Raw genomic sequence first — 9,151 nt, forward strand, 5'->3', positions numbered from 1 at the left:
AGGAAGGCTTTTCTGTGGAACCTGGGATTGGATTTCTGCATCTCCTCTCCCTGTTAATCCTTTTACTTGTCAGTTTCCCTCCCTATGCCTCTCAAAGACTGACTATCCCAATCCTATATCATGCTCCACCCATCCTCTACTCAAAATTACTCTCTGTCATTTTTAGAAAATGGCCTTATAAGTTAGGCTAAGGGTTTTGGATGTTTTCTACATAGAATGGGGAGACATTGGAGGGTTCTGAGTAAAGGAATGACACTCTGGCTTCCTGGGTGGAGAATACATTGTAAGTGGGGCAAAAGTGGAAACAAGGAGAAGTTAGCAAAGATGATGGTAGCTTGGCCTAGGGAGGTAGATGTGGCAATGCAGATGGTGAATAATAGCAGAAGCAGGGCACCATAAAAACTCAGAGACACACTATTCACAGATATCAAATGTGAATGGCATCTTCTGGAATTATATAATGCAGTTGCCCTGGGTGGAGTGAAAGTTTTGGCTATATTTTGAAGATGGGCACCAATAGGATTTGCTGATGCATTGGTTGTGGCAAGACAAAGAGGAATGAAGGATAATTGCATTTTATTAAAATGCATTGTTTTAATGAAATCAGAAAGGAAGATAGACGATAAAGACTGAGATGGTATAATCTAGGAATGCCTAGCGTGTATAATGATAGAGACTAAATGTGCAAATTTTAAAAATGTTTTTGCACGAGGAAGAACAAAGGAATGTCATTACTACAGGGTGTTGAAAATAGATGGTTATTAATATTTTAAAATTTTAACTTATGTGTGAGACTAAAGCAAAAAATGTTTATTTGGTACAAAATTTATATTTTGACTAGTGCTTTCCTGCTTATTTCTACTTATGTAGACAGCTTAATTGAACACCATAAGTACATGGAACCTTGAGTAGGGCATGAGATTTTGTAGGTTTGTGCAGAGTGATGCCCCAATAAGTCCCAGAGTGATTTGAACAGTGAATAAAAAAGTACTTGCATAGTCCCCCTCAGAGAATGGTGAGAAAGGAGGAAAATTCAACTTGCCCAAGTTGAATTCTTAATATTCTCACAAGAAGTGTGGACAACCAAAGCTATAGGCTGAGCCCCCAATCTTGGGGTTTGTTCATATGAAACTTACCCCCACAGAGGATAGGTCAACCCTACTTAAAATTAGGCCTAAGAATCACCCCCAGAGAACCTCTTTTGTTGCTCAGATGTGGCCTCTCTCTCTCCAGCCAACACAACAAGCAATCTCACCGCCCTCCCCCTGTCTACATGGGACATGACTCCTAGGGGTATGGACCTTCTTGGCAACGTGGGGCAGAAATCCTAGATTGAGCTGGAACTCAGCATCAAGGGATTGAGAAAACCTTCTCGACCAAAAGGGGGAAGAGCAAATTGAGACAAAATAAAGTGTCAGTGGCTGAGAGATTCCAAACAGAGCCAAGAAGTTATCCTGGAGGTTATTCTTATGCATTAAATAGATATCACCTTGTTAGTCAAGATGTAATGGAGAGGCTGGAGGGAACTGCCTGAAAATGTAGAGCTGTGTTCCAGTAGCCATGTTTCTTGAAGATGATTGTATAATGATGTAGCTTTCACAGTATGACTGTGTGATTGTGAAAACCTTGTGTCTGATGTTCCTTTTATCTACCTTATCAACAGATGAGTAAAACATATGGAATAAAAATAAATAATAGGGGGAACAAATGTCAAAATAAATTTAGTCTGAAATGCTAGTGATCAATGAAAGGGAGGTGTAAGGGGTATGGTATGTATGAATTTTTTTCTGGTGTCTTTTTATTTCTTTTTCTGAATTGATGCAAATGTTCCAAGAAATGATCATGATGATGAATATGCAACTATGTGATGATATTGTGAATTACTGATTATATATGTAGAACGGAATGATCAAAAGTTAAAAATGTTTGTGTTTGTTGTTATATACTTTTTAAAAATTAAAATAAATAAATAAAAAGAACTGAGTGCTAAAAAAAGGGAATGTTTTGCTTTGTGTTGTTTCTGCATTGCTTTTGCACCTCTCCCCCTTCTGGGCCAAATACAGAGACTCTGTTCTAAATACATTTGTATCACAGTATTAATAAATGATTCAATCAATCATGTCTAATCCTGATTTATTTTTACTTTGTAGGACATTCCCATTTGGGGAGAATGGGATTTAGCTTTTCTATTTAGAAAATGAAAGTAGTATATAATACTGTGAGTTCTCATTGTAGATGTGTTCTAGATAGGATTACTGAAACGTGCCAAATGCCAGTGCTACCCAAAACTCAAGTCTGCTGAACAGCTAATGGTCAAAAAAATAGTTTGTTAATGAGATAAGGAGCTTTGGCTAGAAAGAAATCAATTATGTTACCATAAATAGTGTTAGTTCAGCTGACATTTTTTTTTTAGCAAGACTTTTTCGTTTAAGGAAGTGGTTTGTTGATTTCCATTCTGGGGGAAGCTCCTTATCATGTTGCTGACTGGCACTTTTTGTTGCACTGCCCTAAGCTGGTCCAAAGGATCAGTTAGATTCCCAAGTGCTGTAGAATATCTCTTTAGGCATGCCAAATGTATTAAAGACTTGGAAAATTTCTTAAAGTTCCAGGACAATCTTCAGAGTTTTTGAATTTCTAGAACTTTTACACATTGAAGGGAGATGATTTAATTGAAAATTAGAAAATAAAGTTTGTGAAAAGACTTTAAAACATCAAAGGTAGCATGGAGTAGTGGAAAATGTATGGGTAGTGCTTTTTTTTTCACTCTTTTTGTTATGTGTTTTATTGAGATATCTTCACACATCATACAATCCATCCAAAGTATACAGTCAATGGTTCACAGTATCATCATATAGTTGTGTATTCATCAGCATGATCATTTTTAGAACATTTGCATTACCCCAGAAAAAGAAAGGTAGGCTTAGACACCTGGGAGTCATTTCCCATTTAGGGGGGAGGGTAGTGAGTTTATTTGCAGAGTTGGCTTAAAGAGAGGGGCCACATCTGAGCAATAGAAGAGGCTCTCTGGGGGTGACTCGTAGACATAATTACAGCCAGATTAGCTTCGCCATTGCAGCAATAAGTTTCATAAGGGCTGAGCCTCAAGATTGAGGACTATCATAGCTTGCCAAACCCCAACCTATCATAGAACTGTAAACCATATCAAACTTTAAAATCTGTTCTATAACTACTTGTTAAAATGTACTTGGAAATTTATTGATTTTGGGTATTTGTTATATTTCACAATACAAAGAAACACTTAAAAATAAAAACAACAAACGAAAAACAGCAGAATATACCTTCTTTCAGTTGCACATGGAACATTCCCCAAGATAAACCATATGCTAGGCCATGGTTTTAACTTACTTACTTAAACCTCAGTAAGTTTAAATAGATTAAAGTAATATAAAGACCACAATGGGATGAAATTACAAATCAATAACAAAAAGGAACTTGGAAAACTCACAGATGTGGAAATTAAACAACACATTCCTAAATAACAAATGGTCAAAGAATAAATCAAAAGAGAAACTAGAAATTATTTTGACATGAATGAAAATCTATGGAATTCAGCTAAAGCAATGCTTAGAGGAAATTAATAGCTGTCAATGCATATATCTAAAAAGGAGAAAAATCTCAAATTAGTAGCCTAACCTTCCACCATAATCTACTAGAAAAAGAGCACAAACTAAATGCAGAGAAAACAGAAGGAAGTAAATAATAAATATTACAGAGGAAATTAACAATTAAAGAAAAGAGAAAAGAAATAAAGTACATCAGTGAAACCAAAACCTGTTTCTTCAGCATGAGATTTTCCTGGTTTGTCCAGGTTAGTGTGATACCCCAATAAATCCCAGAGTGATTTGAACAGTGAATAAAGAAGTATTTGCAAAGTCCCCTTGGGGGAATGCAGAAAAAGGGGGAAAATTTAACCTTCTCATTTGGAGAATTCATAATATTCTCACAAACAGTGGGGACAACCAAATCAATAGGCCAAGCCCTAATCTTGGGGCTTGCCCCTATGAAACTTATCCCAGCAAAGAATAGGCTAAGCCTACTTAAAATTAGGCCTAAGAGTCACCCCCAGAAAACCTCTTTTGTCGCTCAAATGTGACACCTCTCTCTCTCTTACTGACACGGCAAGTGAACTCAATGCCCTCCCCCCTCTACGTGGGAAATGACTCCCAGGGGTGTAGACCTCCCTTGCAATGTGGGACAGAAATCCTAGAATGAGCTGGGACTCAGCATCAAGGGATTGAGAAAACCTTCTCGACCAAAAGGGGAAAGAGTGAAATGAGACAAAATAAAGTGTCAATGAGTGAGAGATTCCAAACAGAGTTGAGAGGTTATCCTGGAGGTTATTCTTACGCATAATATAGATATCATCTTTTTTAGTTAGAGTGTAATGGAGAGCTGGAGGGAACTGCTTGAAAATGTAGATCTTGTTCCAGTAGTTGTGTTTCTTGAAGATGGTTGCATAATGATACAGCTTTCACAGTGACTGTGTGATTGTGAAAACCTTGTGTAAGATGCTCCTTTTATCTACCTAATTGACAAATGAGTAAAACACATGGATTAAAAATAAATAAACAATAAGGGGAACAAATGTTAAAATAAATTCAGTAGATTGAAATGCTAGTGATCAATGAAAGGGAGGGGTAAGGGGTATGGTATGTATGAATTTTTTTCTGTTTTCTTTTTATTTTTTTTCTGAATTGATGCAAATGTTTTAAGAAATGATCATTATGATGAATATAAATGTAGAATGGGATGATCATATGGTAAGAATGTTTGTGTTTGTACGTTGGTATGTACAATAAAAAACAAATTGATGAGAAAGGGGAACAAAATCAAACATTCAAATAAAAAGTATTGGAATCTGGAGACTTCCTGGAAGATGGCGGCTTAGTAAGACGCGCGGATCTTAGTTTCTTCTCCAGGACAGCTACTAGGGGAGTAGAAACGATACAGAAAGCGCCCAAAGCCACAACAGAGATAAAAAAGACAGTGTACCCCATCCTGGAACGGCTGGCTGGCTGAGAGAAGCAGCTCGGGTGAGATCACCGAGGCGCACAGGCCTCACCGGGTGGGGCGGCAAGCGGCCGGAGTCACTCCCTTCCCCCTTCCCGGGCCAGCTGGGAGAATTGGAGAGGCAGTCCCCTGAAACCGCCTGGTGCCCACACCACGCGCCGGCCCCCCGGACCAACTGAGAGAATTGGATCGGAAATCCCCAGGCCGCGGAGAACGGTGACGGGTGGGGGAGGCCCCTTCCAAACACGTGACTCCCCGGGAACGTGCACTTTCCCGGGCGGGCCGCTGCCGCTGGCGCCTTCCCGCCACGCTTGTCGCCCCGGGCCGACTAGGAAATTCAGACGGGCTCTTTCCCGGGCTGTGGCGGCCAACAACCCTCCCTGCGTTCGAACCCCGGGCCGGCTCAAGCCGCTTCGGCTAGCGAACCTCCCGGACGGCGAGAGTTTTCCAAAGTTAAAGGTCCCACAGCACCTTTTACTGGTGGGACCCGCAGACAAACGTGTGCCACAAGCGCCACCTACTGAGCAGGATAAGAAAAACAGAACCCAGAGATTTCAGAGAAAAATCTTCCAAACTTTTGGATCCAATACCCAGGGAAATCTGTCTAAATGCGCAGACGCCAACAGAAGATAACGGATCACGCTCAAATAATTGAAAATATGGCCCAGGCAAAGGAACAAACCAATAGTTCAAATGAGATACAGGAGCTGAGACAACTAATGCTGAATATACGAACAGAAATGGAAAACCTCTTCAAAAACGAAATCAATGAATTGAGGGAGGACATGAAGAAGACATGGGCTGAACATAAAGAAGAAATAGAAAAACTGAAAAAACAAATCACAGAACTTATGGAAGTGAAGGACAAAGTAGAAAAGATAGAAAAAACAATGGATACCTACAATGATAGATTCAAAGAGACAGAAGATAGAATTAGTGATTTGGAGGATGGAACATCTGAATTCCAAAAAGAAACAGAAACTATCGGGAAAAGAATGGAAAAATTTGAACAGGGTATCAGGGAACTCAAGGACAATATGAAGCGCACAAATATACGTGTTGTGGGTGTCCCAGAAGGAGAAGAGAAGGGAAAAGGAGGAGAAAAACTAATGGAAGAAATGTTCACTGAAAATTTCCCAACTCTTATGAAAGACCTAAAATTACAGATCCAAGAACTGCAGCGCACCCCAAAGAGATTAGACCCAAATAGGCATTCTCCAAGACACTTACTAGTTAGAATGTCAGAGGTCAAAGAGAAAGAGAGGATCTTGAAAGCAGCAAGAGAAAAACAATCCATCACATACAAGGGAAACCCAATAAGACTATGTGTAGATTTCTCAGCAGAAACCATGGAGGCTAGAAGACAGTGGGATGATATATTTAAATTACTAAAAGAGAAAAACTGCCAACCAAGACTCCTATATCCAGCAAAATTGTCCTTGAAAAATGAGGGAGAAATTAAAACATTCTCAGACAAAAAGTCACTGAGAGAATTTGTGACCAAGAGACCAGCTCTGCAAGAAATACTAAAGGGAGTACTAGAGTCAGAACCGAAAAGACAGAAGAGAGAGGTATGGAGAAGAGTGTAGAAAGAAAGAAAGTCAGATATGATATATATAATACAAAAGGCAAAATGGCAGAGGAAAATATTATCCAAACAGTAATAACACTAAATGTTAATGGACTGAATTCCCCAATCAAAAGACATAGACTGGCAGAATGGATTAAAAAAGAGGATCCTTCTATATGCTGTCTACAGGAAACACATCTTAGACCCAAAGATAAACACAGGTTGAAAGTGAAAGGTTGGGAAAAGATATTTCATGCAAATAACAACCAGAAAAGAGCAGGAGTGGCTATACTAATATCCAACAAGTTAGACTTCAAATGTAAAACAGTTAAAAGAGACAAAGAAGGACACTATATACTAATAAAAGGAACAATTAAACAAGAAGACATAACAATCATAAATATTTATGCACCGAACCAGAATGCCCCAAAATACGTGAGGAATACACTGCAAACACTGAAAAGGGAAATAGACACAAATACCATAATAGTTGGAGACTTCAATTCCCCACTCTCATCAATGGACAGAACATCTAGACAGAGGATCAATAAAGAAATAGAGAATCTGAATATTACTATAAAGGAGCTAGACTTAACAGACATTTATAGGACATTAAATCCCACAACAGCAGGATACACCTTTTTCTCAAGTGCTCATGGATCATTCTCAAAGATAGACCATATGCTGGGTCACAAAGCAAGTCTTAACAAATTTAAAAAGATTGAAATCATACACAACACTTTCTCGGATCATAAAGGAATGAAGTTGGAAATCAATAATAGGCGGAATGCCAGAAAACTCACAAATACCTGGAGGCTCAACAACACACTCTTAAACAACGAGTGGGTGAAAGAAGAAATTGCAAGAGAAATTAGTAAATACCTCGAGGCAAATGAAAATGAAAACACAACATATCAAAACTTATGGGATGCAGCAAAGGCAGTGCTAAGAGGGAAATTTATTGCCCTAAATGCCTATATCAGAAAAGAAGAAAAGGCAAAAATGCAGGAATTAACTGTTCACTTGGAAGAACTGGAGAAAGAACAGCAAACTAATCCCAAAGCAAGCAAAAGGAAAGAAATAACAAAGATCAGAGCAGAAATAAATGAAATTGAAAATATGAAAACAGTAGAGAAAATCAATAAGACCAGAAGTTGGTTCTATGAGAAAATCAATAAGATTGATGGGCCCTTAGCAAGATTGACAAAAAGAAGAAGAGAGAGGACGCAAATAAATAAGATCAGAAATGGAAGAGGAGACATAACTACTGACCTCACAGAAATAAAGGAGGTAATAACAGGATACTATGAACAACTTTACGCTAAAAAATACAACAATTTAGATGAAATGGACGGGTTCCTGGAAAGACATGAACAACCAACTTTGACTCAAGAAGACATAGATGACCTCAACAAACCAATCACAAGTAAAGAAATTGAATTAGTCATTCAAAACCTTCCTAAAAAGAAAAGTCCAGGACCAGATGGCTTCACATGTGAATTCTACCAAACGTTCCAGAAAGAATTAGTACCAATTCTCCTCAAACTCTTCAAAAAAATCAAAGTGGAGGGAAAATTGCCTAATTCATTCTATGAAGCCAACATCACCCTCATACCAAAACCAGGCAAAGATATTACAAAAAAAGAAAACTACAGACCAATCTCTCTAATGAATATAGATGCAAAAATCCTCAATAAAATTCTAGCAAATCGTATCCAACAACACATTAAAAGAATTATACATCATGACCAAGTAGGATTCATCCCAGGTATGCAAGGATGGTTCAACATAAGAAAATCAATTAATGTAATACACCATATCAACAAATCAAAGCAGAAAAATCACATGATCATCTCAATTGATGCAGAGAAGGCATTGACAAGATTCAACATCCTTTCCTGTTGAAAACACTTCAAAAGATAGGAATACAAGGGAACTTCCTTAAAATGATAGAGGGAATATATGAAAAACCCACAGCTAATATCATCCTCAATGGGGAAAAATTGAAAACTTTCCCCCTAAGATCAGGAACAAGACAAGGATGTCCACTATCACCACTATTATTCAACATTGTGTTAGAAGTTCTAGCCAAAGCAATTAGACAAGAAAAAGAAATACAAGGCATCAAAATTGGAAAGGAAGAAGTAAAACTATCACTGTCTGCAGACGATATGATACTATATGTCGAAAACCCGGAAAAATCCACAACAAAACTACTAGAGCTAATAAATGAGTACAGCAAAGTGCAGGTTACAAGATCAACATTCAAAAATCTGTAGCATTTCTATATACTAGTAATGAACAAGCTGAGGGGGATATCAAGAAATGAATTCCATTTACAATTGCAACTAAAAGAATAAAACACCTAGGAATAAATTTAACTAAAGAGACAAAAAACCTATATAAAGAAAACTACAAAAAACTGTTAAAAGAAATCACAGAAGACCTAAATAGATGGAAGGGCATACCATGTTCATGGATTGGAAGACTAAATATAGTTAAGATGTCAATCCTACCTAAATTGATTTACAGATTCAATGCAATACCAAT

This window comes from Tamandua tetradactyla, chromosome 22, assembly GCF_023851605.1.
Source record: "Tamandua tetradactyla isolate mTamTet1 chromosome 22, mTamTet1.pri, whole genome shotgun sequence".
Lineage (NCBI taxonomy): Eukaryota > Metazoa > Chordata > Mammalia > Pilosa > Myrmecophagidae > Tamandua > Tamandua tetradactyla.